Here is a 24,614-nt window from a genome sequence, read left to right as displayed (position 1 = left end):
AAGGAGCTCTCAAAATCTGAACAAAAACTCAGCGGTTTAATAGACGGTATTCAGAATTAGAAAGAATAACCGTAAAAACTCCGTATGTTGCCTCTCCCAGGTAGACACCATTTCGCTATACATATATATGTATATATAAAGCGGAATTAAAGTCTGAAACGAAAGAGTGGAAGCTAGTAAACGAAGGGCATGTACTTACGAATTTTTCAAAGTAGAAACAAAGCGATGTTGGGTGAGGATCCTTGTCGCAAATTTTTAAGTTAGAAAATTATAGCATCAGCCCAAGCTAGATGATTAGCTAGTAACTGATTTTCGTAGTTACTCGTTAGTTAGTCGTTTTGCTTTTAGCTTTGAGATAACCGACAACGAAAATAGCACGACGGAAGTGTAATATTAGATTATCACACGATAGACCTTTCAAAAGATCTCTTTACAATTTTCCAAGCGTTTCAGCCAGAGGTTTACGTTAGACGGTAAGTGTAAGTTTAAGTTGTCAATACAATGCTTGTTTGCACATCTGTCATAATTAATTTGCACGCGATCAAAATACAAAACCTCTGTCCGCTGGTCGACACGTTATCAGTTCCCGATCAGCAGCCCAATCCATTTACTATCTATAGACATATATAGAGGAATTTCGTGTTAAATTAAAAACGATATGACGTTATAATAGATGAATAATACAAGACAATTTAGAAGTTTGGCAAAGCCTCGAAGGAGACTGGAACCTCCTTCTGAATAGGGGAACGGGTGAGAAATGCGCAAGCGGGAGGCCTACGGAAAGCCCACTGGAAAAGTGCATGTACCAGTAATACAATGTAAATAAGGCCGCGAAGGAGACGGCACAGGGAAAAAGCTTAAAAGCAAGATCAATCACTTCATAGACAGCAATCCATGTGTGATAAGCTACCTAAATAATGTGGAACTAGGAACATCTGCACCCGAGCGCCTTTAACCTACCGATAGACGCTAGAGTAAGTTTAATATGAAGCTTAACATAACCTAAGGTAGACATCTGTCCTGTGGAATGGTGCCGCCTCCGACGACCATAGCCGTGGATATGCCTCGGATATATATATATATATATATATATATATATATATATATATATATATAGGGATGACAAAGTACCGGAGACAACAGCATTGAGCCTCCCGTAAAAGGGGCCTTCTTCTAGCATACTGCATTTGTTCGGGAGAGGACTAATGCAATATTAACAGCGTGAGCGTATCGCCTTGACCTCCTTTTGTAGAACATCTTTAGCTACGACAACCATAGTTTTTTCTGTGAGTTTAACTGATATTGATCAGTAAAACAAAAACTAAAATTCTCATTGTTAACAATATTAGTGACAATTGTCCTCGTTCTCAATACGAATGAGGCGGAAGCGTTACCTAAGTCACGTAAAGAACGTTACCGGGCATGCAAAATTTCCCTATAGTGTCACCACGAAAGTCGACGATTATTGCACAAGTCCAACTGGGCAGTCCGTCTTACAGATCGCTTCGTTCGAGATCTCTATCTATTAAAAGCCCCTTTTTATTCGATTCTAGGTTGGCTAACGCTGAAAACGTTTATTCGAAAATATGAGAAAGTGTACAGCCGTTAGCAGAATTCGTCCTACTACTACGCTAGCAGTGCGTTTGGAATTTACCAGCTAGGGGAATCGAACTCTCCTTGGTCAGAGAGACTGGTGCATTTGTTGACCAGCATATGATGGAAAATCCTCCGATTAACTGTATCATCACTTAAATAGGGTGGCTCAGGTGAAAGTCGTACCAGGCGTCGAAAGCTCACTTCAGGTTGAAGACTTCTCTTTCTTATACTATAATCTGCATTATGTGTGTCTTGAGCTAAATATCGTAAGCAATCCCCGTTACAAGCTCACCGGTTGGACTCATTGTAATTAGCTGTTTCTCATTGGCAAATTTGTATCGGGATCGCGCGAACCGAAAATGCTTCATTAGTGCAAACACTCTGACGCTGCTGGGAATAGAAACAATACATTGAAAATAATTACAAAAACAAATTATTAAGGTCCTATGCGCAATACACAGTCGACCAGGAAAATAAATTCGAAACATTACCAAAATATGCCCAAAAAAACACTTTCAGAAACGTTGAATACTGAATAATCGGCCTGTTAACTCGCATTGAGTAAGTCTATTGTTGAGCTTTTATCTTGGTTATATAGAACAAAATAGATTTTCAATCGAAATTTTGGACACTGGATAATTGTTCTCTCCGAACACGAAAATATTTTATCGCACTTGAAAAATTCCTTATACGTTTGCAACTCCTAAGGACCAGTAAAAAATCAGATCATCCATAATCTACTGCGGTAATTGTTATCGGACAATAGTTCCAACATCAATCCTGCCTAAGCACCGTGCCGCTCTCTGTAACTTAAGCGTATCACCAAGTCGTTTATTTGTACCTACCTAATTAAAAAAAAAAAAAAAAAAAAACTTTTATCGCCTGAAAACCATGCAGCAACATAAGAAGTTGCTGAACATGCTGAAGTTTAGTTGACGACGTAGAGTTGCGTATGTTACGAAAATCCTTCGTTGACTTTCCCATACCCTAATGTTCTTACAAAACTTTAGTTATTCCAAGCACTAATCCTTTGCTTCTGTCTGTCTAACTTCCGTAGTATTATAAATTCTCACAATTCACGAGTTATATTACTTCTTACTTTTTCACGTCGAGGGCAAATGACGAAATCATTATTGGCTCACAAATGCTTCATTTTCTTAAACTCAAAGAAACCTTATCTTTGGCTATCAGCGGCTCTGTCGAAGTCGGATGTTTTTTAAGGCAGCCTCTGCGATGCTTCATTGCAAGCTTGGTGAACGCGTCTGGCCTCAGTTGGTCGTTCTATTTGTGTTCCATTCAAACGGGATAGTCCTCATTCAGTATGTCAATGAACGACTCATTTATTCACCTGTCTCGTCATGAAGCCCTCCATCGACTCATTTAAATTATTTGAAAGGCGCATCGTAAAATAAATGAGACTCTTATTAAGATCATTGAAGTCGACGTCCCAGTCTGTCCATCAGGCCTTGTCTGGCCTGCTGTAACTACAGGTTTTACGACAGTCGCTCCGATGGCGGCGCGGCCACGACGAAACGATATGGACTCTCTGGTAAAGCATTTTCTGTGACGCTGGTTGTCTCCTCTGACCTTCAGGTGAGACCTATGCACATTTTGTCGTCTTTACCAGAGTTATTTGGATTCTCATAACGGCGTTACACGACCTAAGCCTGCGATACGCCTAATGAGCCTAGCTCGGCTAATGGGTCGGTAGATTAGTGCAACGCCGCCAATCCGTGTAATAAAAAAAGTCGCGTAGAATTACGATCGGGTTGGTTGGAACGGAGCAAACCATCGAGAGGCTTAAGAGCATTAGAAATCAGAACATACAAGCCATGTGTAACAAGAACATGTGTTCATGTGTCAAATAAAATGGCATTACATGAACGGAGCAGATGATCTACAGTACCAGTGCAACTCTAGTTTGCATAGCTTAAGTCTCGGAAGTATGATGTTTTTTGACGCCGATTCTACAGGCTATTAACGCTTGTAAAAGACGTCTAATAGTGTTCGTGTGGGCCGTACCTAAAAACCTTCAACTTAATTTTTACAAACCTCCTGGGGAGTTTTCTATTAACGTAGGCGAACAGACCTGACAACTTCTAAAAAGTTTAGGGTAATCACTTCCCAAGTCCTCATGCAGTTGATTATAAAATAGACGTACAATAGCTTTAGCTTATAATACGTATAGTCCATAAGTAGTCAGATGAGATTATCATTGATGTGGCTTCATGAGAGTATTGAGATCAGGTTTATAAACATGTTTATCTACAGAGCGGAAATGTCTAAGAGTTTTGGCGTGGAAATAATCACACGATTCGGATTTTTGATCAAAAATAGTTAAACTTCTATTCATGATAGTGAATTAAGTGTGTATATGAGTGGGTTACAGATGCATCTAATTTGGCCCAAAAGCACAGAGTGGCCACGCCAAGGAGCGAATACTGAAAAAAAGTAGATTGATTTAGTAGTCGTTGAAGCATCCCACGAAACGGAAATCTTAACGGGGTTAGGTAATGTAGATATTAATTAAAACGAACCAATATGAGGTACCCTTGGAAAGGATATAGTTACTTGCTAGCTTCTAGTGACATGTGCTAAAATCAATTGAAATTTCAGTGCTTTTATAATGTACATATATAATAAAGTTATCTCAACAATGAATTGCCGTATATGGGACTTTGCCACTAACCTATTTCTATGGATGATAATGAACACGAGATACAAACACGAACTGAGACATGCAACACGTATTTCTATTATTGGCGTGCAGAGGCTATTACGATAAGACCCCTTTGATATTACGCATCTGCAACTCAGACGTTACAGCCCAATGTACAATGGCCACTGGTCGTGCATATCAAAACGCGGTAGCGATACATTGCAAATCTCACGCCATTATGTCCTGTTTCATAGATCTGAGGCGCCTTCAATGAATTTCTACTATTTCAAGTAGTTTTACTTGGGAAAATTGTTAAGTAGATTTTGCTTTTTTTTTTTTTTTTTTTCGGCGCAGACAGGACTTCTGTCCGAAAATCTGGTTCTAATTAGAACATTCACATACATTTTGTTTTGCATACACCTATTTCGAGTTGACCGCAAGACAGACAAAATGCCTTTCATGAGTCTTCACAAAAAAGGCTTTGAGAAATGTCTGCAGGACACAAAGGACGGATACATTCTGGCAATCTAGAAAAGTTTTTCATTTTCTAGTTTCCACCTAATATAGGACGCTCACTTGTGCAACTAAATGGAAATTCAGTTAAATAAGCAAGAGTTCTACCAACGTCTCAAAGCTCTATCGATCTGGTTCGATACAACTGAGATATCTAGTCATCACACGATACGAAACTTGTCGTCAGCAGAAGCCTAGTAGCTCTCAGAACTCCTTATTTAATGATAATGTATTTATGTAGAAATAAGCTTCTTCTGTGATACATCGAGGAAATGTACTAACACATATTTATTCCACATATAAGGCATTTCCCTCAAGGCAACATATAATGACAAATTACCACCGACTAAAGTCACAGTCAATTATAGACTTGTCTTCCTCAAGATAGTTTATTAGACTTTATTATCTCTTTCTTATAAGGAAACATGGTATTAAATTACTAACCGATGCCAATCGCTTCTAAAAAAATATCTGCTACATTTTATTGGCTAGCATTCAAACTGTGGCCGTGAAATGAAGGCTGGAAACAGGGATGCCAGCAATTGCTAAGGACAATAACACAGTGTGCATAAGGGTAAACCTAATCATATTAATTCTAAGCGTGAAACTTGCATTTTGCTAAGACAAATATATATATTCATTATGTTAACTGGACAAATCGGCTCTGCGCCACTGTCGAACATGTGTAATCACAGGCAAAATGATATGTACTACTAAATCTATTTCTTGTTTGCACTGAATTAACAGCACACCCTGGACCCAGCAGAGTGACAATGTCTACTAACATGATAAGTCGGCAGTTACGTTAAATGGCCATAGCAGTATGCAATGCCGCGAAATATCGGGAAACTGCGCAAGTAGGAGCAAACGGGCAAACTTTAACGTAGCAAGTATAGCCGACAAGAGATTGTGAACCTGCGACTAGCGCTTACGTACGCACCAACTACCAAGGGAACAGTGGAAACTGATGGTGCCCTTGGGGCATCGTTGTCGAGTGATATCCGCCATAGCGTCAGAGAGGTGGGATGGCACACACGCGCGTCCCTGTGGACATCGGCTGTTGTGGAATGGTCTAAAGCATGCATGCATGCGACAGGAACCGATACGAGGGCAAGTTATCAGTAGAAACGTAGAGAGGGAGAGAGAGCGAGAGATATATAGATAGAGAGAGCGAGAGAGAGAGCGAAGCTTCGGTGCCCTGTCGCACTTTAGATAATGGTCTGGTGCACTATCATGGAGGAGGCCGTATAGGACGATGGTGGCAGCAAGAGGCCATCGACAGTGAGTAAGGCAAAAGCTGCTAAGACCGCGCAGCGGAAAATGGATTAGGGAAGTAATTTTATTATGCCGAAAACATCGACGTCTCAAACATAATCGATACTATAATGAAGCAAAAGAAAAGGTTACTTAGGTCTCCTTTTCGGCTAAGGAAGAGTCATGAGGGGCAAGTAAGGAGGACAAAGGACCCGTCGGTAATAGCACGGTACAGCGCTGTTGATCCCTTAACCAACATACAAACTCATAATTACAGTGTAATGACTACCGAAAAGTATCTATTTGCACATGTTACAGTCAGCGTCCCGTAGTCATTGTCATCGTAGCAGAACTCGCCGAAACCGGCTAATAACGGGTGAAGATAAGAAAAAGAATTATGCTAACAACGATAGCACACCACCCATTATGGGCGGGGCGGGTGGCCAAAGCCCCTACTGATTATTTCTTACCACATTGAATTAGTCAATAAGACTTGGCCTAAATGTTAAGGGTCCATATACTTGTATTTCCAATTATCGTTGCCAACTGGTTATTTCGCGCCTAGCGAAGTCCTTTTGATTCCCTTTCAACTGTTATTTCTCGTAGTGCTTCAATTTGTTATTTGTGAACAATATTGACGGCCTGCTGAATGCGTCAAACTGAGCTTCGCGACAGCAAGCACTAATGCTATTTTTTTACATAACACGAGAGTGACACGCTTTTAGAAAAGTTGGATGTCTATCTGCTGATTCGCTAAATCAAGTAGAACCGGTTTAAGAAGTCTTACATGCAATTTAGGACGCTCGAATGCGGCAGCGTCTCACAGGAGAACACCTCGTTGAAGGTAACATCGGGCCGAAGTTTCTGGCGGTTTCTGACTTTTACTGTCGGATACCTTCCTCCATTTGTGGTCCGTTCGAACAAACGTTGGCCGATCGTTCCTTAAAAGGATAGCACCAAGTAATTTTGATTCAGGCTTTATTAAAGGCATCTGAGTACAACTCACTTCGACTTAAGGTGCGACATAAACGATATCAGGTCCTTTATTATTATTATCCGGACGAATATTATTATCATTATTCGGACCTAAAACTATAAACGATGCCGCAAAATTTGCTTATAACCTCTGCCGAAACCCATACCGAACCCTCTCACCTGTGAAAGACAACACATTACTATTAAAATCTATTCTAATATCATTTTTTTTAGCTCGAATATCATACAGAAAGTACCCTAACTAGAAACTAACTGAGCTATACTAACTAATACTACTAACAACTAGAGAACTAAGTGAGCACGACACAATGGGGTGTTTTTTGTCTTTCAGCTTGTTTAGTTGTATAACAAACACTCCTTAGTCAAAACAAAATACGTTGAAGCTTTCGTCATAGGTTACTGTGAAACCTTCAGCGAGAACTCGTGCCCAATTTATTACACATTTTGCCCATTTTATTACATACCGACATTTTCATTTGAAAATTTTCGACGGTACCAATCTACCGTTCGACCCGAAACAACGCCGACATGCTCGGCCCGTATTTCTGTTCAGGCCGCTTCTAACATTTGTTGTTGCCTCTGATAGGCTTGTCTCTCTCGATTATAAATTAGTTTTTTTTTTCCAGGTGAAGTGCTAACTTATACTTGTGACATGTGTTCCTTGTACAGAAACATAGACTGAGACAAGATTTTACGTCCATTCGAACGAACAGTGGTTACAAGGCACTGGTAGCTGTACACCGTGTAGAAACTGCTTTACAATAAAGCGCTATCACTCTACAAAGAACGCGTGCAGCATAAACAGTGTAGTGCAGCAGCGAACAACAGTCAATGACAGGTAATGATAAAAAGGGAAATCGACGCGATGTTTCGATTCAAGCAATTCCTTGTCTGATACGCATTTAGATGATTATTGAAGCAGATGAGCGTTCAGAGGTCTTGTCATCTCGTCGACATCGTTCAGACATCTTGTCTTCATGCAATAAAGACATTTATTTTCATGGTGGTTTTTCTAAAAATGTAATAATCATTGTTTATCTAAAGGAACAAAAAAAAAAAACGTAAACAAAGTTCCATGTTGCTAAAATAAAAATAAGTAAAAAATACGTAATATTGATCTAGCGTTTCACGATCGACCGGTCCATGACAAGAGTGTACAGAAGGATAGATGTATCCAAACTCTTTATGCTTTTATGCTCCTTCGTTAGAACTGTATCTAAATAAAAACGTACATTTCAGCGAGTCCTTTTGCGTGTGCTAGAAGTCTGTGATGGTCATAGTTGTCCAATATAACTATCATTTAGGTCAGATATATCTTCAGTTTAAGGCCTAAGCCACTTACTAGTCATTTTCAAAATATTCTTTTCTTTTTAATAATAACCATAGGTCAAATGATATCCGTAAGTATGAGTGCCGCTCGAATATATAAAAGTTCCAGATAAACAAATACAACTTTGGCCTGATAGGTCACAAAAATGAAGAGGTTGAAGAAGAGTCATTAAGAGTTGAAAAGGTGCAAAAAGACGCTGGAAGTCTGGACGACCCAATTGCCAGTTAATATTAGACGCTACAAAGCCGCCATCTTCCTGTATAAAACATTCATATGTATCAAAAATGAGCTATTTCGAGCCCTTTAAATCTAAACCCCCGAGGATCTTCTAGAAATTTGCCTTCTAGAAATTCTTCAGAAAATCTTTCAGCAGCCGCTTGAAAAAGCTGCAAATAACATAGACCGTCGATCTGCCTCGCCTAGACACATTAGATTTTCGCTTAAAGCGTACAATTTTTGCCATTTTATTCTATAAAAAATTGGCTTTGTTAAACGTAACGGGTGTGAGTAATGGGTATGTCCACTATGATGAAAATGTACCCGAATTTGAATGCCCCACCCTATATATGAAGTGACAATTTGCCTATAGTTAAAATTATAACCATAATACTAACCATGCAAGTCGAAACAGCTGGGTAGAAACGTGGTTAGAAGCTTCGTATTGGCAAGCTTCGTAAGCGTTATATATAGGCGCACTCACGAAATATAAGCCAAAGCTTAAACCCTACGTTCAAGCGCACTTGATCTAAATAAAACGTCGTTTGATTTAAGCTATTGGCATCGTGGGTGCTGCGCAATATTTGATTCTATAAATTGAGGTTTCAATTGTATGGTTTCTTCTAAAAGAGATTCTAGATCATCTTTAATGACGACTATTACAAAATAACGTACCGCAATTACCCCATTATATATATATGTATTAATTCAACGTACTGAAGAATAGATATTCAGAAAAACTTTTCCATCTTTTAATTCTTAATAGAATGAAAAGCTTTATTTTTAGATTGCCGGCAACAAACTAGCAATGATGACTGAAGCAAATACGTGGCAAAAATGACATAACAAAAAAGTAGCGGATAAACAAGAAACTCGACTAGTCAACCGGAAAACAGCACGAAACGTATCCTATTGGACCCCTGTTACATTTCAGAGCCTGACCATAGCTTGACGGTTTTAGGCAAAACCTTTCTTTCAAATCTCTTTTCTTCATTCGCCTATTTACATATTTGTTAGACAGGCAGGTTTCTCTCAAAGCTAAATACGAGACAAAGGAATCCTCAACGAAGTATCCTAATGTGGGTTAAATTTGAAAGAGTAGAATTGATTTAAAGCTAAGGCCGCTGTCTTGTAATAGCAGTCTTCGTGTCCTCCATAGAGCTGCAAAGTGTAAACGAACTTCACAAGGCCTCGCCCTTCAGATCCCTAGTTAGAGCTAGGAAGAGCGGTTGCCGTGAGCTTTATCGTTTCGTATTCTACCTCGCCATGACGGGGAATTCCTTTTGTAAGGAAAACTTTAGATACCGACTAGATAGGCATAATTATAGGACCTAGACAGACAATGGCAATGGCGTTTTAATCCAACATTCTTACAACAAAGACAAAGAATGGGCAGGCTACATTTTTGCTATAGTCGTAGAGGCCAGCAGCTAAGAACGGTTAGGATAGCACAATGATACGCCTACCCAGCAGCACAGGACAGTCAAGGACCAGCCGACCATCCGAATAGACTTACAGCATTGAACTCCATGACAATGCAAAACCTACGTGCAATCCACGAATACCTATATTATCTATGTGTAAACATGCGCAGAAACACGATCGGTGGCCGTTTCTCAGATGCCCGTAATAGCACCGACGTCCATTTAGCTTACCTGTTCAACGTTATCGCTCCGCCTACGCTATAGCTACAGGCAATAGGTCCGATAGTCGTTATCCAGAACCTCGAAGCAAGACTATCGCCGCTGCGCTCACATAAAAACGGATTACGTAACGAAAGAAAAGACAAGATACCGATGGGGCATCTGCAATAGCAGATGAGCGGTTTGTGATGGAATCCCGTATGACGGCGACCACTTTTAACTATAATCTACGAGCGGCTGGCGTTCATACAGCCACCGTCACTGCCAATGGGATGTTAACCACGGCTGATAGCTAATAAATGCAATCTTTCGCGTACTTGTTTTCCAAGGAAAAATGGTGAAATAAAGGCAAAAGGGTCACAAGAGAGACGTATAGTATCAAACAGGACGCAAACAGAAAAAGGAACATCGGTTGTGGAAGCGCTACGTGTTGTGTACAATGGCGTATTGTTTATTGGAAATAACAATATCGACGTCAACAATAATAGTAAGACAGCAGCGGTATCGGTCATCACACTAGTAGCGTGTCGATTATCGTGACTATGTGGGACCATTGAGCCACCATTGATGATTTGTTCATTTTCCTGATTAGTGAGGCTTAGTGTGAAATCGTATTGTTAATAGGATTTTCCTTATTTTAAGTTTTGACGCCGGCAAATTTTAGGGCGGTCCGATCCCATCTTATGAGCACTTGTGCGCATATATTGTTAGGACTTCGGTACAACTGTACACGCATGCTTTTATTGTGGTCGTAGATTTGAAAATGTATATATTTCCTATTTCGCAATTTTCACCAAAGAAAAACATATAAACATAAATGTCCTTTACCGGTTACATTCAGTTCTGGTGTGCAACTAGCGCATTTGTTCGGTTAGACTTAAACTCTTTATTTTCGAAAGCATCAGACTGAACTGTACAAACAGTAAGACATGTAGAATTTATGGAGTTTGCCTTCAGAACTAACAAAACCGAAGGACGAGAACTTCTAACATAACTAGAGCGGTGCACCACAACATAAGTTACTCGAAGTTTCCTCATATACTGGAGAATATGCGTAGAAATGAGCACGTGTTATTTGTAAATAGGTGACCATTATTCCAAATGAAAAATCTATGTTGTATGTTCGTCTCTCTGAATTCAATACTGAAACCCCTTAGAGCGGGCGCTATACCAGGCAACTATAAACCACTTTTGGCGTCTGCCTGTACAGCCTATACAGTGATTAATGCCGACGCTTGAATTAAAATCGACAATAAACTTTAGCTTAGAAACCCTAACTGATACATCGTTTCTACGTGCTACAAGGCTGTGGTATTCTCGCGAAGCTACTATGCATAGTAGACGTCGTGCTTACAGTGCGTACTCGCAGTATGTGCCAATGACCTCTACTTTCTTTTTCTATTTGCAAGTGTCTCTTTCTCACAGCCAGTCGAGCATTTTTCAACATTTTCCTATGCTAGTCCTCGAATTCTTGTGAGAATGAGCCACAAGCAAGCCAACGACTGGACTCGGTGTGAGTAACGCTCTTTCCTCGTTCTTTTCAGTAAGTGAGTAGTAGTTGATGCGCCCAGAAAGAGCTGCAGTAGCATACAGGACGAAAAGAAGGCCATCTAACTAGTGGGCCACTTGGCCACCTCTCCCATCAGCAGATAGACACACTGGACCTCCATCGGACTCCTACCGTTCCCACAACTTTTACCCAGCCCAAGTTCCCCTAAAGATCATCAAATACACGCTATTCCACATAAGCTTCTGCTTCCTTGCTGGCGTAGACAACGTTCTCTCGGCCAATCGGCCTTGCCCTATGATCCGCAGTTGGCTTCTTGAGCGTCAGTCACCACTTTGAATTCTCCTTTTCTTCCCTCCCCTTCGAGTCTTCGGACGATGGCGGCAAAGGCCATAAGACCCAAACCCGTACCGCCAACCCCCTTACTCTTAACTCATGCCCAACTGCTTTAGATGCTCCCAATACCAATCTCATTCGCCCAGCGATTGCGACACCCGTTCCTCCGCGAGACGAGGCGTCTTTGGCGACTATATATTTTTGGCACTGGCGTTGACGCTAGTTCCAACAATGGCGTCAAAGAATGAATTTTCGCATCCGAAACGTAGGATGGATGACCATGAGGATTACTGCCCCGCAGTAGTGGACGTTGTCTGCTGCTGCCGCTGATGACTTGACTCTAGCTTAGAACTGAGAACCGATAGCCAGCAGAGATGAATAGACGAGAAGCACGAAGTAGATTAAACCTCCAAGTAGCGTCGAAACAGCGCCATGCGAGCTGGCTGCTGGGACAGCTGGAACAGCCTTGCGCCTTGCGAAGATGGGGATTAATAGCTACAAAAGCGACGACAGCGGCAGCGGTCCGCGGCACAGTGGCCTAGTGACTATTTGAGGATTTGAGGGTTAGTAGCTGCAGGAGGCAAACGCCAGAGACAAACTTGGACTAGAAAGGATGAAAGGGTAGACATAGAAGCCCGCTCGCGCGACATGCTTGCGACCGAATGCTGTCATTGGTGCTGATTGAGGTTAAGGAAAGGGAAAAGGGGTAGCTACAGTCTAACGTGTCGAAGAAGTGCGTGGGAAAAAGTGGGATAGGGAAAAACCAAAAGAGGATACACTGTGGGGGGGACAGATGGTAAAATGTAACGCGGCAATGAGCGCGAGGAAAAATGATGATATATATAAGATGTCGACCAGTAAAATGGATCATTGGCAGATGTCTTATAGATGGGACCACATTATGATGATCTTGCAAATGATGATGATTATGGCGGCTAAGCTGCAGCTGCCCTTACGACTATTCCCATTGGGATTACAGTTGGTGATAGTAGGAACAGCAGCTGTTGTGCTGGCGAACCTGGGAACTAACGACATCCAGCAGTTTATGAGCCGGTAGGCTCCAACCTAGCAGAGAATGGAGTTTAGATGTTATTTATCCTTTTGCTAAAGTATTGTGTTATAAAGGGACTTAATAAAATATAACACTAATATTCAATAATAGTAATAATAATAAATAAAACAATAGAAGAGATCTTCAAAGAAAAAGAAGGCTGCAGCGAAATCGTCCGGATACTGACATCGAATGAAGTTAGATTATCTCAAGTGGAAATACGCAAAAGCTTCATTCGTTTTTTCGTATGAGATATAACCTGAGTGATTTTGCACCCGGTGTCAGGCATACTCACCATTGTTCCACACACAGTGTTCCATTGAATATGGAACGTTGACACGTGCCTATTATACCCAAACATACTCATTCTGATACGGCGACCACGGCAAGGTCTCGTGTTGTATGTGAAATATTTATTTGTTGGAAACGTTTATACGACTTCCAGTTTTCTGTTCGTTGCATAGGTACAATGTAGCCGTCGATCGATATGCTAACACGTATCGCTTTCTACCAAACAGCGACTGACGAGAATCGAGCCCTCCTTTGTTGTACGACATGGAAAAGAATATACAATGAATAATTAACAAAAAAACGGTCTATAACGGTCACTGGTTGACACTCATGTAACGGCTCGTTGATGATGTGTTAGCGCGGTCGAAATATCTGACTATTCTTGGAAAACCTTACCATAGCATAGCTAGCGAGTCTATCTAACGTAATCATTTTGAATTTTCTATCGATTCTCGGTACGATCTCGAGCAGGCAACTCAAGATCTATTAAGGGTTCTCTAATGATTTTGCCGCCGATCCTGGATATCTTTAATGCATTCTTTCATATACTTATCGTTCACGTAGACATAACGCCATGGTTGACCAGATCGACCAATGCCTCCAAATGTTATCACTATTTTCTACCATTTGTTTTCAATTCACGTGGTTTTTATACCTGTTTGAATACATTCATACGAGGGTCGCTTTCGTGCTTGTTGGGACGCCACCGCGTTGGTATGGTACCGCTGACGTACCTAGGCCCGTCGGACTAGTTGACGGTGTTAGAAAGTAGTTTCCTAGGCTAAATTCTTTAACCACCGGATATTTTCGAGGCTCAAGACTCTAGCGCAATTGGTTCGCTTACACCCTTTTATGGGCCTGCTACACGAGAAAGAGAAACTCGCATTAATTACGATCGTTTGAGAGAACTAGGTCTTCATTCAATGCATTAGCACATTTCATTGTTTGTCTGCTCTGGCATCTGTCTACAGACCTTTGGAAATAATGAAAGACGTTAGCGGAGATGTTGAAACGCTAAATATGCGAATATTCTACAATGTCAGAATTGTTGATTCAATTGTAAGTCCTTTGCAGAATGGAATCAAAGGCTTGCTCAGCTGTCATCTGGAGATTGCCAGGTTGACGGCACTCGTACGATAATACGTTGGCCTTATGAATGGCAGAAGTTTTCGAAATTAACAGCATCAGATTGTATCGACGCCGGCCAACCGAAATAAGTTGTCCATTGAAACTTTGGCAATAACAGTTTCTAAGTGCAACGACTGAGAAGTAATTTCGTCCGGCACTGCCTTATTTAGGCGATTGGCCTCTCCCACCAACAAGAAAGCCAGAGCCGCATGCGTCTTCAAGTTTATTGGTTAAACACGTTACCGTTGCACTATTGCGGACAAGAAAGCCTAGAAGTTGTTCCCGTTCCGAAGCTTTTTACGTACCATTAGACAGAGTTTGAGTCAGGGAGAATTTGATCGGCCAAGTGTTCTTGCTTGGCCAGAATAATTCTGTTTGATCCAAACGTTTACAATGAAAAATTATTTTGATCGTAACTATTTTCAGCTTCGCACACACGCCCACGTTACAACTGTCGCAAAAAAAGATATTAGAGAAATTTCTCGTGCTGGGGGTTCCTACAATTTTTGAGGTCCTTTTAAAGTAAAGTACCCGGTTACGTTTAGGACGTGACCAAACGGCCACAGCTGTACGTAACCTCATAAATCGCACATAATCGCGGCAATGCCTGTTCAGCCCTAAAACTAATATTTCGCTCAGTGGGGTAATCATTCTAGACGAAACAGTTATACGATGGCTTCGTGCCCGTACTTCAAAGATGGGTCCATGCGTACAAACAGCTAGAAGCAGAGTGAAATAGTGTCAATGTATGTTATTATCAATATGAAAAATCTTTATTTCTCTATTCGTTGAAGCAGGAACTCCGAGTTCGCCTAGAATGAAAAATCGGAGCAGGTTGTGTACGTAAAGTTGTAATTAAATAAAACAAATTACTATATGTTAAAAGTAAGAGGCTGCGTAAGCGGCAAAATGCGCTAGGACTTTTTGCCTGTCTTAAGACATCAGTAGAATAGATAGCTTAAACTGCATGTCACAGGCAAAGACTTCTCCATTCTTCATTGTACTTGAATCCGTTTTACATTCTCGGATCTGCTGGTTTGGCCGGTAAGTCTATTTTTGTCGTCACCGTCATCGTTGTTGCTTAATGTTATTATTGCTATGAACAGACAGACTGGATGCACTGCACAGACGACCTCGCATTGAAGGGGAGTTTACCCCTCTTTTGGTGTCTTAGATAGGCAAGCCATTCCTAAACACTTAGCTATTTCTAAAGCGGCAACAAACTTTCCCCTATTTTTGGATCATTCTTCATAGTTGGTCGTCCGTTGAAAACAGGTGCTGTTGCTGCTACTATTTGCGTGCCATTGGTTGTGTGATGGTTGTAACACACAAAATTAACGGTAACCTGACTTACGAATAAGTACGCAGGTGCATAGAACAAATTACGTACAATCACATGCAGGAAGTGCAGGTCAGGTCTGTGGATCGGTGATCAGCGAATGAACAAACCTCTGATGGGAGTCGATTTTATTGTTAGCTCAAACATGTGCTGTTTTAGCTTAACTTGTATTTACTTGCCCTTCACAGCAACGACGATGAAGTCAGACAGCGCGCGCAGAATTTGAATCCCTCTACAACTTCAATCAGGTCCCCTTTTTCAGACTCTTTGCTCCTATTCTCCTAATTCCCTAGAAGAACCTTCAGCTGGGAACTTAAGCGTATAAGTACTTTTACGGTTTGTTTCCTTGAGGCACCCGTTTATACGCTCCGAAGCGATAGGACATGGGGGTCGACGGTAGGCGATTCCTGATAGCGAACTTGGCAACTTCGACTTTTAGAAGCCAGGACGTGTATTCGGATTTTCTACGGCCTGCCGTCTTTCTTCGTGTTCGCATCTCAAAGTGCCTGAAGCTCCAACGTTGAAAGGGGTTACTCTTTAGGCGTCGAGCGTAAACTCCGCGGCGGCAATGTGTTACTCACATTTCGATTACTTTCAATCCTTTTAATTCCAGTTAGCTTTACCTCCGTGTTGCCCCTTAGGCGTTCCCCATTCTACCGTTGTGGCATTTGGCCTCGAATCTCGTTTCCGTGACGTTTCCCACCGATCATAGGCATCCTGTCGCCTAGACGGCCAATGCTCCAACATTTTCAAATAAACCGACGTGGCAACGTGCACTCGAATAGCCCGCAGCGCATACATTTTAATCGGATGACCTCACAACTGCTACTCCGGCCGCTGCTGCCGCTGGAGTTCTCCGGACGCGGTAACTCCACTGATCTTCGCAATTCTTAATTTGAAAGATGAGCTGTTTCCTTCAAGCCTACGTCTTGCTTCCTCTCCTCGGAATTCTCCGAGATTACTCTATAGAGCCAACTACCCACCTAAGGCCCGGCAGGCCAAATAATTGACGAGATTTGGACCCGTTGAAAGAAAAGCTGGAATTTAGATAAGCAGTTTTTGTGATTGTCGTTACCGCCATCGTTATTAAAATTAGGAGCATAAACTCACACAAACCGCGTTACCACGATAACGCGTAATAGAGTACAACTCCTAGTTCTTCAGAGACATAGCCGAGCAGTGGATACTTTGTTATACTACCAATATTGGCTTCATATCCAAGGTTTTTGTTGAAACGCATTTAACCGGAAACAGCATAAGGTCGCTTGAAACTAAGAAGGCGCATATTCATTAACTCTAAATACACTAACCATAGGTATATGAATAGTTAGTCAGTACAGTATCGATAAGATGATGAATTGTTATGCCTAGATCCCTCACTTGGCCTTCGCCATACTTCGACTCGCAGCCCTGCCGTATGTAACAGTGATTCGACTAATTCAACGAGGGTTTAAGCCTTGTCAAAACGACAACTCAATGAACAAATCGAACATCGTGTAGAGCAGGAAGTGTTTCAACCACAAACAACACCCAGAGGGAGACGTACGTACGGGCACACAAGGCAAGGAACACTGAAACGTATAACACGGATTCGCACGCGTTTCCATTTTCATTCTACATGATGCCGAGTTTAAAAGATGTCAATGATGTATTTACAGCTTGAAGCAGACGACCATAAGTTTTTCCTTCGCATTTTTTGCAGCTTCCACAATTAGTAGCAGGGTAATCGAAACTACCCTAATCCACGCATATACATAAACAAAAATAATTTTCATTCATATTTACTTATACTTTCTGGGTTTTGGCAAATGGCCATAGGCCAACAAAGACAGCAAGCAGCATATCCACCGAGCGAAACCATGATCTTCGTCAAGTTTTCCATTTCTCTTGAAGAACTGTTCGCGTTGGCCAAAGTGCGTTCAAGTTACGCCTTTCATAATCGAATCTAGTCGTACTGCGAGCTTTGTGATCGCCAGGCCGTAAAGAACTTACCACTGTATAGCCTTTGTAACATCTGATGTTGCAGCTGTTTCTTTGTGGCTAAATGCAAAGAGTTAGTTATTGCCACGCAATTAACTCCTTTGTTGGCCGCTGAGTAGCTACTGCATATACTGGCAATGGGCACCGTAACGTATCATACATAGCAAGTTGGAACACCTTGAAGGGCAAGCCCTCATTGGGGCAACTTGAGATTGCGCTTCAACACAAAGGATGATGGCCGCTTTTTTCATTTGGTAGATATATGATAGACATCATTCTATAAAGGTAAAATATTGCTCTTCACTTACTTATTTAGACGGTGGCCGTCAATTGCCTATGAACTACGGAGTAATCCACTTGCTACTGGGATATGAGTGTACAATTAGACACTGTTAAGAGGGAGGGAGCTTGTGCCAGTAATAAATTGAAGCAAATCTCAATGGACTTACTCAGCTGTCAAATCGACCGCGTGGCCGACTGATCAATGTGCGCAGTATGAATTTCTTTTGCTGTTGGGCCGATGATAAATAGGTGATCCATTTAGTGACAAAAAAAACAGCAAAGCCTTCAAATGTCAAGGCTACATAATGGTGCGTTCTCCATGGCTGCATCACGAAGCTGATACCTCACAGAATGCCGATTGCAGAAGCGAGATAGACAACTGGATTCGAGAAGGCAAGTACCAGCTGTTGCAATCGAATTGTTCACTGTTTTCTGAAGCCTCTAGATATATTTCATTAAGTGTGGAAACAAAAGTCCATCCGTTACTGACAAATAGCTCTCTAGCTTGTTGCCGACACATTACCCTACACCCAACGCAATAGTCTGCTCCAGCTTTTGCTTCCACTCATGGTGTAGAGCCAATCGACCATACGCAAGTAACCTTCAGCTTTCGCTGTCCAAGGGGTGTTTGTTTGAAGATCGATATTTGACAGGGCAGCGTTGTTAGCCTTGCAACAGCGTGCTCGTGCGTGGTGTTTGATGTCTTTCCATTCGTCGTCCAACGATCGAGCACCATAGACGGTTATTTCGCGGACTTTAAACAGGATCGGATCCCGTGGAACGCGCAGTCATCGATCACTTTCTCACCGCCGTCCTTTGTTTTCCATCCTCGTTGTTCTCCTTTACCCCTTCCATTTTAGCGCTTCCAACCAGGTCGACATAAAAAGCTAGGCGAAAACTCCTTGGAGACTAGAAGTGCTCGTTTCTTTTCTCAGTAAGAGGTCTGATATGTGAACGTGGCGCAATGTGAGACACAGTATGTCCCTTCCGCTTTCGAAAAGGGGAACCTTACTCGCTCTTGAAGCCTAGTGGACCGGAGTGTACGGAACGGCACCGGTAGGCGAGCAGATGATACCCAGCAAGAGAAGATTAGTAAACTCATCCAGTTATAGGGTAAGTGACAAGTTTAACGTGGGCTTGGCCTTCACGTCTCTAGAAGTGATTCCTCAAACCTATCCCTGGTTGGGCACGTAAAAACGATTTTTATTTGCATTTGTCAATTAAAAGTGATTGCATATTGTGTAGGGGTGCTTAGGTAACTGTGGTGGTGGGATCTTTTTGCCATTGCGACTGAAGTATATCGATGGTTTTAGATACACGAATACGGAATCGAATTAAGAATAATGTGAAGTTTATTCTTCGTCATAAAATTGTTACCGGATCGGGCACAGACGAAATGCATGCTTCATTGTCCACCGTAGTTGACGGCAGTACTTTAAAGCAATTCAAAGATACGATAGTGTTCGTATAGTTGCAAGAAGGCATGTCAATGAGTATTTGAAATATTAAAAGTAAAATATGTTGTAGAACCATGACGGATTTCATAGATTCGATAATTACCAAAACACTGCATTCATTACAGGTAACTGTGCTTCCGTCAAAAGGCTCGAACTGTCGAAAAAAAAGAAAAATAAAAATTCGGAGAACTAAGTCTTTTGCGAAAAAATCTACACTGCGCAATCGGTTGTATCGTGTAGGTACACTCCGGATATACTCCATGGAATCATTGCATTCCCTTGATTAATTTGATGTTCTAATATATCGAGGCAGTCGATCATGAAATAATAATAAAAAAAAAAAAGGTCAATTAACTAACTAACTTTAATAATTCTCTTATGGTGCAACAATAATGAATTCTCCTTCTGATATAATACCTACTATTCGCTGCTCGCGCAAGCGCATATTGGGACGAGATACACATATCTAGATATATAGTTAAGTGATAAAATCATATCGTAAGACTTTTAAAGTTGCATTAACTTAATTCATCAAATGTTTCTTGCAAAACATCTCGATCGACTGTTGATTACAAGTAACAGTCGAAAGGCTGATAATAATAATTATCTGTTTCAATTCGTTAATTATTCAACATGCTTGCAAGAAGGTTTGAACTTATTATTTTTAAATTCCAGAATATTCAATTGTTTCGTTTGTGCCCTGCATTGCACCATTTCAACAGGCGACTGGCGGTGTCCAGCACGAAATAAATGCGCTTACTCTAAGATTCGAACCCACAACTTACATGCCTCTAAATGGTTCGGGTCATCTAAATGGTTACATTGTTATAAAGTGCGTGAGACGATTTCGCTTATCTCATGACTTCCTTTGTAGTGTCTAAAGAGACTACAGGGCCAAAAACCAGGAGTCGGCCCAGAGAAACAGCTTCCGTATCGTATTATATATTGCTGACCGATTCATCACCCTGACTTAATACCAAGTACATTACAATTGACAGCATTGTATCAGTAGTAGTGTCATCGTACGTGCTTGCTCTAGGACGATGAAACTTTTACAAACTGACCGTTTGTAAACCATGACTTTGTTATACATTAAGAAATTTAAAAAAATACGAGACAGCGATGTCCGTCCATATGTACCGATAGCCGTAAACGAGCATATCATTTTCTATCTGCTCTAGACCGAATACCCACAAGTAGGAAATGCTTGTCGGATCTAAAGGTAAAGCCCGTCCTAGTCAAAGCCTCCACTGAATTGTTGCCAGGTTCGCCTGTAAAAAAACGATGGAGAATAATATATATACGCAGGTAGGACGTTTAGTTCTTTAAAGTTATCGAACACAAATGTTTTCCTTGGCAAATGAAGATCTTTCCTCTCGTAAAGCGTCTCAAGTACAAAAGCGCCTAGTAGTGTCTAACAGCCTACATACCCAGCATTGCGTCGCCTCTGTATTGGGCTATCGAGCCAGGGAGGAAAGTAAAATAACCGAATGGCATATCGAAATCCTTTTGCACGTAGAGGCCGGTTTTTCTTCTTTTACTCTGTCGAATAACCCAGCGGTAAGGACAGACGAATTGCGAACTGTCTGGTTTTGTCCGCACTTCGCTGATGATCCACTCTTTCCGAAGGGTTCATTTAGGATCTTACGATAAAACAGGGCGGCACATTTCGGTTCACCTCATTTCCCGGCCTGAACGTCGGAAGAAAAAAGGACGGTTTTGAGTCGACGGTTGGATCAACATTCGAGCTTGAGCAGGCCCGATACTGAGCAGGGCCTTATGTAACAAAAGACTACCTTTCACCGCCAGCAGAACTGTACGACGCTTTCCTTCCTGCGAACGTTCCTTTTTCGCCCGGCCGCAACATTTTGCCGTTTCAGTTAGAAAGAAAAACATTCACAAAGCTACAAGTGCACACGCCAGTCTTTCCACCGTACCGCCATATCCTGTGAACGCCCGAACAAGAGACAAAAGCAGCTGAAGAAAAGACATCTGGCATATCCTCGATCCACTTAAGTTGTACCAGTTGTGAGATGGCGCACGGCAGTGGGACGGTGACCGACCGGTCGTATGTTAGTCTCTTTATTATAACGCTTTAAACGTTACAAGAAATGCTTTCAATTCAACACGGAACGTTATTGTTTGTGGACCGTTGTGGTGGTCTTTCTGAGCTTAAAGGATGTCCATTAGTCACCTAGGCCACTGCCCTTCATATTTGCATATTTTAGCAAATTTTAGGTTACCTTTTTGTATTGCGTTTTTCACTTCAAAAGGACAACACGTCAATAGACGCGTGACTCGTACACGAATGACTCGTTCACTCGAAGTTTTTTTTTTGTAAAAAATATCATGCATGCGTGTCTAGATCCGAACATGCCCTTTATGCAATGCTGCTCTATAACACCAAACTCGCTACAGCCTCATCGGTTACAAGCGTTATTTTTTTTTGTGCTACGAAACGTTCGTTGTGGATGCGAGCGCGTCTGTAACCAAAAGAGAGTTTACCCCTATAAAATAATGTAATGTCATCAATTACAATCGGATCACCTCGCACAGAACTTCACAGAACGGACACACTACGGAACCGTTTCGAATGAATCATTACCGAAGCTTTTACGTTTTTCATCTTTAGGAGGAGAATATTTTAATTGATGTCGTATCCATATACTTGTCTGTCGATTAAAACCGAAAGCTACAACCCCCTCCCGCAGATGCGGATAAGCCTGCCTTTTTACAATACTTTGTGGCACCTACATTCATGCACTATATCTTCTGTCTTCCATGCTTCATACAGTCATAGCATTATAATGTTATTAGAGGGAGAAAGCAGCTGTATAATAATCAAGTGGTCATTGGTGTTCATTCATCCATTCGCACTCCGTTCCTACCTTACACCCCCCTCTCCCTAAAACAGCAGGTTCAAACATACAAGCTTGTCTCTGTGTAGGATCGGGAACCCAATTTGTTAAGGTTGATATCTGTGTTTCGTGCACCGTCGGAGCGCGGAAAGGGCCCACGACATCAATGCTCAATACGACTGCTATAATGTATGATGTACTGCACATGTACTATTAATAGACTTACCCTTGGTATTGATCGTAGTAAAACACGGCGACTTGACAAAACGCTTTATTCGTGTCTCGACTATAGGTTTACGTATTTGTCTTGACCTAGTGATTTAGGAGTGTTCGGCAAAAAGCGCGGTCTCGAGAGAACTGAAATGAAGACGATGAGTCTGAGAATGGCGACACACTTTCGAGTGCTCTTTTATCGTATGGGTATATGCACACGAACGAATATACGTGACAGAATTATCAGGAAGATGCCCCGACCTTTCAAATTGAGAACAGATCAGAACAGAAGCGGACGAAATATATATATATATAATAAAAAGTACTAATAAAAAATGTGTCGTTTATTTAAGTCTGCTGATGTCAAGTGAAATAGTCTATAAAGCGCGGCTGACCCTCAGCGTCTAGTCCCTACGTATTGAATTATACTCCGAATTCAAATCATGAGATATTGCTACGGAGGTGATTCAGGAGGCATCCTTGCAGCATAACTGGGCCCAGTCCAGTCCCCCGCCGAAATTGGCGAAAAGTAGGCCTACATTACGGAGTGTCGGCCCCGATGCGACGTAGTATATGCTATGTTTCTTCCTATCGGTTGTTAGTTATTCGGTCTGATGAGTTAGATATAAGATAAGGACTCTTCAATTATCAGGAGGCTTTTAGCTTAGTAGGCATATATATAGAAGTCGTCCATCTGAATGTAGAAATCATGTATGTACATCGAAATTTATATGGCACAACACGAAAGCATATTTATTATATATATAATATGCAGCTCATTAGAATAATAATAGATATTGACAGGATCTGCCCAGTAGTTAATTTATCCCACGTTTGACGTTCGTCGCTCCTGTGGACATTATAGCTACGAGCCGTACGTAAGCAGATGTCTGCACTAGACCGTATTGGCGCAACGCTCAACGTAAAGGACGAACGAGGTGATCATGTATGCACTTCTACACAACCCCCAACTTCGATCATCTGCTGCTTTTATTCATAACGATACAAGGCCAGTTCTACATGGCCGAGGGTTGCTGCAGAACGAGGTTGTGAACCGAAAATATTAAAAAAATATATCACCGTGTAATTTCCAAGAAACAGTCATACAGCGCCAGTATAGTACCAATGGCACTGCATGGATCTGAGACCCTGAAGGTAAGTTGAACAAGTTGTTATAATGGCTCTAATGTTATATACACGTAAATGACTGCTCTACACATTGAACGGTAGTGAACTGTAATATTCTTTATTAGAATTGTTATCTTAGCTGGTGGGTAACAGATACAAGGTAGTCACATCTTGATAAAAGATTCATTAAATGTATACAGGTAACATCAAAAGGAATATGTATTTTTTCGTTTCTCAAAAATTTCAAAGGCTTTGTCAAGGTTAAAGCTTTTTAAAGGTTAAAACAAATTACCGAAAAGCGTCTAATTGTATAAAAAGAAAGGTAAGTGAATACGCGCGTCTCTTAGAATACGATGATATCTCTTTCCATCGTATTGAAATACCATTTAGATATTATTTATTAATCTCTGCTGATGGGAGTCAAAAATTTTATAATATTATTATATAAATAGGACGTATCTTAGTATATGATATCAAGGGGAGTGAGTATATTGAAAAATGCTTCCCGTCAGAGGAATTATACGAATCTCGTTGGACTTATAGAACTAACTAGAAAGATTTAGCAAGATACCCTAATGATGGTAGCGGGGGCCAAGGAACGGCGTTATATCTATCGGTACTTGCTCCGCATCTAAATCGCACGCACGCATGATTAGGCTCATTAAAACCTGGTTTTCAGCGGAGTCCATGGAAGGACTTATGCGCGGCAAAGCGGGTGACAACGACTATGTTTAGCTGGTTCTATTGTTTGCACTCATTTTTTCTTGTCGCAACGCTTGAAATAAAGAAATCCCCGTCAATCTTCCCGAATTTCCTCGTTCTTATGGTTGGTCTTAA

The 24,614-nt window shown here is 41.3% G+C and overlaps 1 long non-coding RNA gene across 1 annotated transcript; it reads right to left on the bottom strand.

The window, feature by feature from the left end:
* Window positions 1-3,789: 3,789 nt before the first annotated feature.
* LOC147758195 (uncharacterized) lies at window positions 3,790-22,790 on the bottom strand. Its single transcript, XR_015324138.1, has 3 exons — window positions 22,663-22,790; window positions 6,810-6,963; window positions 3,790-4,037 (listed from the first exon to the last, which is right to left on the bottom strand). It is a non-coding gene; the product is annotated as an uncharacterized LOC147758195 (long non-coding RNA).
* Window positions 22,791-24,614: the final 1,824 nt, after the last annotated feature.

The sequence above is a fragment of the Varroa destructor genome, unplaced genomic scaffold, assembly GCF_002443255.2.
Source record: "Varroa destructor unplaced genomic scaffold, Vdes_3.0 BEIS01000001.1, whole genome shotgun sequence".
In the NCBI taxonomy this organism is placed as follows: Eukaryota; Metazoa; Arthropoda; class Arachnida; order Mesostigmata; family Varroidae; genus Varroa; species Varroa destructor.
This window is presented reverse-complemented; position numbering and strand designations above follow the sequence as displayed.